This window comes from Triticum aestivum, chromosome 6D (genome assembly GCF_018294505.1).
Source record: "Triticum aestivum cultivar Chinese Spring chromosome 6D, IWGSC CS RefSeq v2.1, whole genome shotgun sequence".
Classification (NCBI taxonomy): Eukaryota; Viridiplantae; Streptophyta; class Magnoliopsida; order Poales; family Poaceae; genus Triticum; species Triticum aestivum.
In genome coordinates, this window is record NC_057811.1 from 388530960 (window position 1) to 388538498 (window position 7539).

At 42.8% G+C, this 7539-nt stretch overlaps 1 long non-coding RNA gene across 1 annotated transcript in view; it reads left to right on the forward strand.

The window, feature by feature from the left end:
- Positions 1-6994, forward strand: part of LOC123141702 (uncharacterized) — a 37962-nt gene extending 30968 nt beyond the window's left edge. The window contains exons 2-4 of the long non-coding RNA XR_006470403.1: positions 5570-5617; positions 6140-6278; positions 6952-6994. This is a non-coding gene — a long non-coding RNA (uncharacterized lncRNA). The remainder of the gene's footprint in view (positions 1-5569; positions 5618-6139; positions 6279-6951) is intronic.
- Positions 6995-7539: the final 545 nt, after the last annotated feature.

Consider the following 7539-nt stretch of genomic DNA (forward strand, 5'->3'; position numbering starts at 1 on the left):
CCGGCCACCTCGGCACGACGCGCCGCGGGTTGCGGGAATGAGCTGAGCCCTTGTCTAAATTTGTTTCACAAACGACTGGTATACGAAAGGTCACGCGGGAGCTAAAAAGTTTTGTTTAGTGGAGATTAAATACGAACGCTGCACCCTTAGGCTGTTGGTTGTTTGTTTCATCTACCTCTTTTCCTTCACCTCCTGTCGCTGCCTATTAGCTTCCTTCTTTTGTGCCTATAAAAGAGAGGTCGCTCCTCTCCAAAGTGAAACACCAGAACATCTTCTTCCTCTCGCCACCGAGTTTCTGAGCACTGAGCTACTGCTACGGTCTTCCCCATCCCGGCTTGCGGCGTGCACCGCAGGTCAGGACAGTATGCCTCCGAAACCCCACCTCTTTGAGTCATGTATGGGAGAAGGGTGATACGGTTTTTGGGGAGCGCTCCGCGTGACTACTGGCTTGTTCATCACGGACGCCCCGGACGCCGACGACCACTTCCCCGACGACGACTTCTTCCCCGACGTCGACAACCTCTCCGATGACATGGCCGGCGAGGACGTCGACCCCAAGACTAGTGCTTCTGCTGCTGCTCCGTACGTCTTCGTGTTCTTTCTGTTTAAGATCCTGACATAGTTTCTTGTTCTAGCCTTTCTTGTTCTAGCCTTTGTTCTACATATGTTCTGTTCTAGTTCACATGTGCAAATACTATTTGCCTTCACTCTGCTAGATTGCATGACTTGTTTCATCTCTACTATAATAGTCATGTTTTATCTACTAATTCTGTTAATAAAATCATATGGTAAATTGTTCATACTTCCAAAACTCTAATCAGCTCCATAACTCTAATCAGCCTCAGTACGAGCTCTTGGTTCGGTAAAAAAAACTTCAATTTGAGCTGCTGCAAGTACGTCGGTGTTGCAACATTTTTCTCTGGCAACTCTGCTAAAATTCACTTGAAAATCCTTCAAATATTTTCTGCCGTAATTTCTTAAAAAATTATTCAAAATCTTTGGTATCGCAACGCGGCACGGGAAATCATTGCAACATTTTACTTAGGTGACTCCATGAAAATCATTTGAAAACCATATCAAATATACACATGCAACAAATCTGAGTTTTGCTTCGGGACACGAAGTTCACACAAATCATAAAGTTACTTAAACGGGTATTTTTGTAGATTCACGATCAACTAATTCTACCCGTGAAAAAAACTAATTCTAATTCGTATTCTTACAATGGATCAAACAAGAAATCAGAACAATCTGATCTTTTTGATTGAAGGGGTAACTACTAATCTCCACCTTTAATCTGCTTCAAAATCTTCAAAAATTGTAAACTTTTCTAGGGGGGGGGGGGGGGTACTCAGCAAGTATATTTTTGGTCATACAACAAATCTTAATAAAAAAATTAAACAGGTCGCAATAGAAGCAACTTATCACAACAACCAGGCTTTTTTCGGCCAACATTTTCCAAAACCGACTAGTTTCCAGAAATTTAGCTGAATCCAGAGAAACTTGAATATCTTTCAAAAAAATTGTTATTTTTTAATTTATACATCCTAGTAATGCAACTATTATGACGTGACATCTCTTGGCCTGGTGGTATGTCGCATAAGAGCATCTCCAACCACAAGGAGATAACTCAAGTCCCCATACATCCTTGAACGTGCTCAGTCAGTGACCGGACGTGTCCGTTTTGAGCATCCATTTGTGTGTGCATGCAATAAGTCCCCTACATTCTCCTCCAATTGTCCGGTCAAATGCATATGGTGGGGATCAAGAGAGAGGGGGGAAAGAAAGAGAAAAAGTGATCCCGGTTGGGGGCATCCTACGTGGAGGGCTGTCCGGACATGCCCGAACATCCCCATATACTCCCCATATTTTGTATGGATATGGGGATATGCGGCTCGGTCAAATGGAGACAAAGTGCGGGGGGGGGGGGGGGGGGGGGGGGGGGTCGGTCGTGCGGCTTTTGTCCTTGTCTCCCCTGTCCAGACAGTGATCGGGCTGTCCCCCCAGGTGTATGTCAAGGATTTGGGTGGTCTGTTATAGATGCAAAAACCCTCCTCGCTAGAGGTCTCGTGAGTTCCAGCTTTTGCAATCAATTACTTAGTGGTGACCACTTGCATATGAATCAGTCGATAACTATCATGGGTTAAATATTACAGATTTTTACGCTTTTTTAATTTAAAATTCGGGCGAAAAAGTCCAAAAATCCCAGATTTTTAAGAATTTTGTCACTCTGACTAAAAAAATCCTTGCTCACAACAACACAGGCAACAGCAAGGAAACATATTTTCAACCATTTGTAGCAATCGAAAAAACATTAATACATGGTATTCATGTGTACGTAAGAAACACCAACACATTTGTGGCATGTCAAAAAATAGCGCGCAACCTAAAAAATATCGATTAACTGACCTCGAGTTGCCAACATTTTATGCACCGGCCTTCACCGATTTGGCTCCGTGGAGTCACCAAAACATGATCTCACAGACTTGTGGAACACAAGACAAGACCAACACTACACATAGGTCGGGTGAATGTGAGGTAAAACAGTCAGCCTTCATGCTGTCGAATCTCCCTAAACTGATAAGCATCTAATTATCAAAACCGCTACTAGGAACTTTGATTTTACTCAGACCCGGATTCTTTACCTAGGGATAATTGCCTCCTAGGGACATAAAAGCACCAAGTAGTACATTCCAGGGAGATATATCTTGTAGCTGAAAGTTTTGGGAAATAAGACATAAAAAAGGTGTGATAGCTTCCGGGTGCCCTTACACCCTTTATGGGACATCAAATATGGTCAAACTGTAGGTTCTTGCAAGTTTTCATAACAAAATATCATGTAGAGAAAGGTGTACACATGAGCTTCAGATTTCAGTGCTAAAAGTGATGAAAACTTCAAGAACTGAAATCTTTTTCTTATGTAGAGCTCTTCGGATGTTTTTTTGGCATGAAAACTTGAACGCATCTACAAAGTTTGATCATATTTGATGCTGCAAAGTTTCAAAATTTTTTAGAGTTTTTTTTTTTTTTGAATTTACTGTTCATAGAGGGTGTAGGGCACCCGGGAGCTAAAAAACCACTCTCATAAGACATGCCAAGGTTGGACGCACGTAGATGCCCTCAAGTCTAGAAAGACACTGACTGATGACCCCACTATGGCAAGTAAATGGTCTCCTACGCCTTTTTAGTCAAGTGATTTCTATTTTCATGTCCCTCATCGCTTAGTCCTCCTCAGTTTTGCCCAGGCTTTTTCGCAATCCTCACTTTTCCCCTCCACCGCTCGGCCCACCCTCACAAAAGCCCAAACGGGAGTTTGTCGTCGGGTCAAAGTCTTTGATCATTACTGGGTGTGGTTACTGATGCATGGGACACCCCTGTCAGTGGTTGCCCGCTCGTAGATGGTGGGGGGATCACTACTGGGAAAAGCCCTATAGGTGAACTATAAATAGTGGCGGGCAGGACATGTCACCCGTCACTGCTACTTTTCCAAAAGTGCATTGACGGGTACCTGGACTAGCCCGTCACAGTTACGGGCATGCCTATGGCGGGCGCTGGCCAGCAACCGCCACAGCTATCCCCTTCCAAATATGCCCGCTGGCTGGAAACTGTAGTTGCGAGCGCTGACCTAGTACCTAGCACTGGCTTGTGGGTAATCTGTGGCAGGTGTTGCTAGGCGCCCGCTACAACCATATTTTGTCAAGCGCACCAAATAAATCAAAATTTGGAAATGTTTGTTGTACAGGTGTCTGTGCTTGCCCACCATTGCTCTTGACGGTCAGTTCTCCTTCCACGCCCGCCCAACAACCATCCACAAAACTTTCATTTCCATCGTTTCGTCTTTCTCTCTACCATTTCCGCTCCCTCGTCCCCTTCCTCGTTGTCTTGCGCCTCGACCGCCACCCTCGTCCCTCCAACCAGCCGGCGACGCCTTCCACGCGTCCGACATCGTGAGCGATGCCGGATCTGCTCGCCTTTGTGTCGTCCACCTCGATTTCCACCGCGTTGTTCTCTGTCTCGACTGCTTGCAACCCCCATCCTCCGCCTAACCGCCACCACCATCCTTCCCCTCGACCACCGCCCTCGGCCGCGGCCAGAAAAGCGACCAACGGTATACTACATCTCCGTGACTAAATTACGCTTTAGGGTTCAGAATTTGCATCTTATTAATTTGTAGATCAACTAGTTGTACATTAGATAAGAGAGCGAGCAGCACGTCGGCAGGAGCAGTACTAAATAATTGAAATAGCTCTGTTTCATATCGGTAGGTGTCTGAATATTTGGAACATTGCTAAATATGACAAGCATCGATTGTGTTTGAATTTTCTCACATATGAGAAGTGCATGGGCTTATAGTTATTCACAAGGATTTGAAAAGGAGTGACAAAGTCTTTACGTAATGTTGATTCATTTTCGTTTCGGCAAGTTTCTGTCATTCCATACGTCAACTTTGTAAGCAAAGTTCATGCCGAATTTCATTTGCTATGACAATATTGTTTACTTTGCTTACATATGACAAGTGCATGGGTTTAGCATCAACATTGCTAAATATGACAAGTGGCAATGATGTTTGAATTTCTTACATATGAGAAGTGCATGGGTTTCATGTTATTCACAAGGATTTGAAAAAGAGTGACAATGTTTTTGCGAAACGTTGATTCATTTCCATTTCGCCACATTTCTGTCACTCCATACGTCAACTTTGTAAGGAAAGTTCATGTCGAATTTCATTTGCTATGACAATATTTTGTAATTTGCTTACATATGACAAGCACATGGGTTTAGCATCAACATTGCTAAATATGAAAAGTGGCAATGATGTTTGAATTTCTTAAATATGAGAAGTGCATGGGCTTCAAGTTATTCACAAGTATTTGAAAAAGAGTGACAAAGTTTTTGCGGAACGTTGATTCATTTCTGTTTGGCCAGATTTATGTCACTCCATACGTCAACTTTGTAAGCAAAGTTCATGCCGAATTTCATTTGCTATCACAATATTGTTTAGCTTTCTAAGCAAAGTCATGCGGAATTTAGATATGACAAGTGCATGGGTTTTGAAAATGACTGCCAATGTTTTGATGAAACATTGATTAACTTCCGTTTCATCAAACTTCTGGTAGTCAAAATATGTTCAATATTCAGCAAAGGTCATGCCAAATTTTCTCTAACCCTTCTTAGTTACTTCCTCCTCTCAAAATTACTATTAATAAGTTTTTTATAATGATTATTACGGATCATGAGGTGTAAGATCTGCCATATCTACAAAGGTCCATGTATGGACAGTGTGGATATTGCAGTAGATTTCAGACTCTTCTTGATGAACGGATTTCAACTTAATATTGTATGAACTTACAATGTCAGTCTCTTAGAGTTGTTTTTGCAACCTAATATTGTTGTAAAATCCTTTCCTTGAGCTGCGGTTGATGTGGTGGTCTGCTATTGTGGATGATGCATGCAGGGGCTGCTGGAGAACACGGAGAAGGACAGGGTCCGGAGGCTGATAGGTTCAAGCCTCCCGTGGAGCCATGATTTTCCCAGTTGATGGATCTTTCCTGTGCACGCTGGCATCCAGGTCGGCAACGCGTGCTGGGAACTTTACTGCCTCGAGCACGGCATCCAGGTTCGTCATACCCCATCTCCCGCCTCTCGCCCCTTCTCATGTCGACTCGTATGCGGTTTCTCGGATTTGTTGATTGGTTGGAGAGGGTTTCCCGTCGTGGATCTTCTCTGGTTTGGAATATTTAGGCTGTAATTGATGCGCGATTTGAGCTGTGATGGGATTACTCGATTACCTTTCCGTGTAGGTCTAGTTGTTTTCACGTGAGGATGCGGCAATTAGTGTTCGATCCGCGCGACCCTTCTGAATTGGTCAGGAACATGATCTGTTCGTAGTCCCTAATTTAAGCCTCCGACCTGTGATGTTTAGTCATTTCGTTTTGTATTTTAGATCTGATATGCAATTGGAGTCCTAGGATCGTATTTTTCAGGAGAAATGAATACACTTCTGCACTAGTTTAGTTGTCACTTTTGTGTGAAATATCAGATCTACTTAGGCCATTATCATGCTTTCCACGGTCAGTTTTGATGTGTTCTGAAATTATGATCTGCATCCAACTAAACACCTCATTGTTCCCTGCTGTAGCTTGATGGCCAGACGAACGGTGAGAAGACCATCCGGTGATTCGCTGCTTGCAAACAACAGCTAGTAAATCGGTCACCGTGGGGGCGGGGACATGAGATTCAGAGAAGAGATGCTGCTGCCTGCCTATACTAGTTCATATGTGTCCAGCCGCCTAGATCTACCATACTCACCTCGTTTCACTGTGCTACAAGTAGTTCCTAGGCCATTAGCTCCTGCTTGCTTTTTTGCTGCACAATGCTTATTTTGCTGCTAGTGTCCATTTAGCAGTTTTTTTACTATGTTTTGGCCTAGTTTTGTTCACATGTATAATAAGCATCCTGAATTCTCATTTAGCAGTGTATTAATAACACTGCTAGTTTTGTTCACGTGTATTCAGATTAATACACTATGTTGTTAAACTGCACAATGCTCATCCCGTTGGCTACTTGTCGATGTTCTCCGCATAACTATAGGCTGCCATGTCTTTCCACTTTCCTGTTCACTTTCAGTAATGCTAACTTGACAGTAACCCTATAGTTTGTTAATTGGCTGTTGCAACCTAGCAACGGCGCTTCCATTTTAACGCATGTACTAGTGTGCTAAAACTTGCAAAAGACACAAATCTTGAGCTTTCTTTATCGGCTAGTTGCTGCTGCTCCTTGTGTACAATGATTGATGTTGCTCTAGTTAGTGTTGCAGAGGAAGAAAGAGGATGTATTTATATTACTTGCTTCTGCTGCTTATATATAGACATGTATGTATGTTTACTTCATTTCTTCCTTGTCTCTCCGATCCTCTCCTAATGAATTTGTTTGTTTGATTTGGATTAGCAGGCTCGTCCCTGGACCAGATGTTCAAGTACAGCCCCATCCACCGCATCGACCTGGAGTCAGGTATGTACTCGTCTTGTTGAACAAATCGGACAGATGCTTCATGGCCTAATGCTTGATGCTAAGCGTTAATACATGGATCTGTAGCGGTCCAAATGAAGAGCGTGATTTGATTTGTTTGGGTTTGAATTGATCGTGTGCGTGTGTGTGTGTCTACAGGGGAGCATGCTTAAGTTACTACTGTACTGTTCTTTTATGTCCTGCTACAGTTTGACACTATTAACTAGGCTTGCTGGACATGTCATGATACAAGACTTTGTCTTTTCTAGCATCAACAAATGTTTATCTACTGTAAAGTACTATTAATTAGGATACAACAGTAACTATAACAGCAGTAACTGTTTGGAGAAATGACTCCAAACAGAGTTGCATAATTACCAATGATACATTTTTTTCTAATTTTTGCATGAGAGCAAACTGGTGTAGCTAGCTGGACTATGCAGCCATGAATCAGGAAGTAGCATATTCAGATTTGCTAATAGAAAAAAATGTATTAAAAACTTTAAATTTGTCTGTTAGAGATAGCAGTAT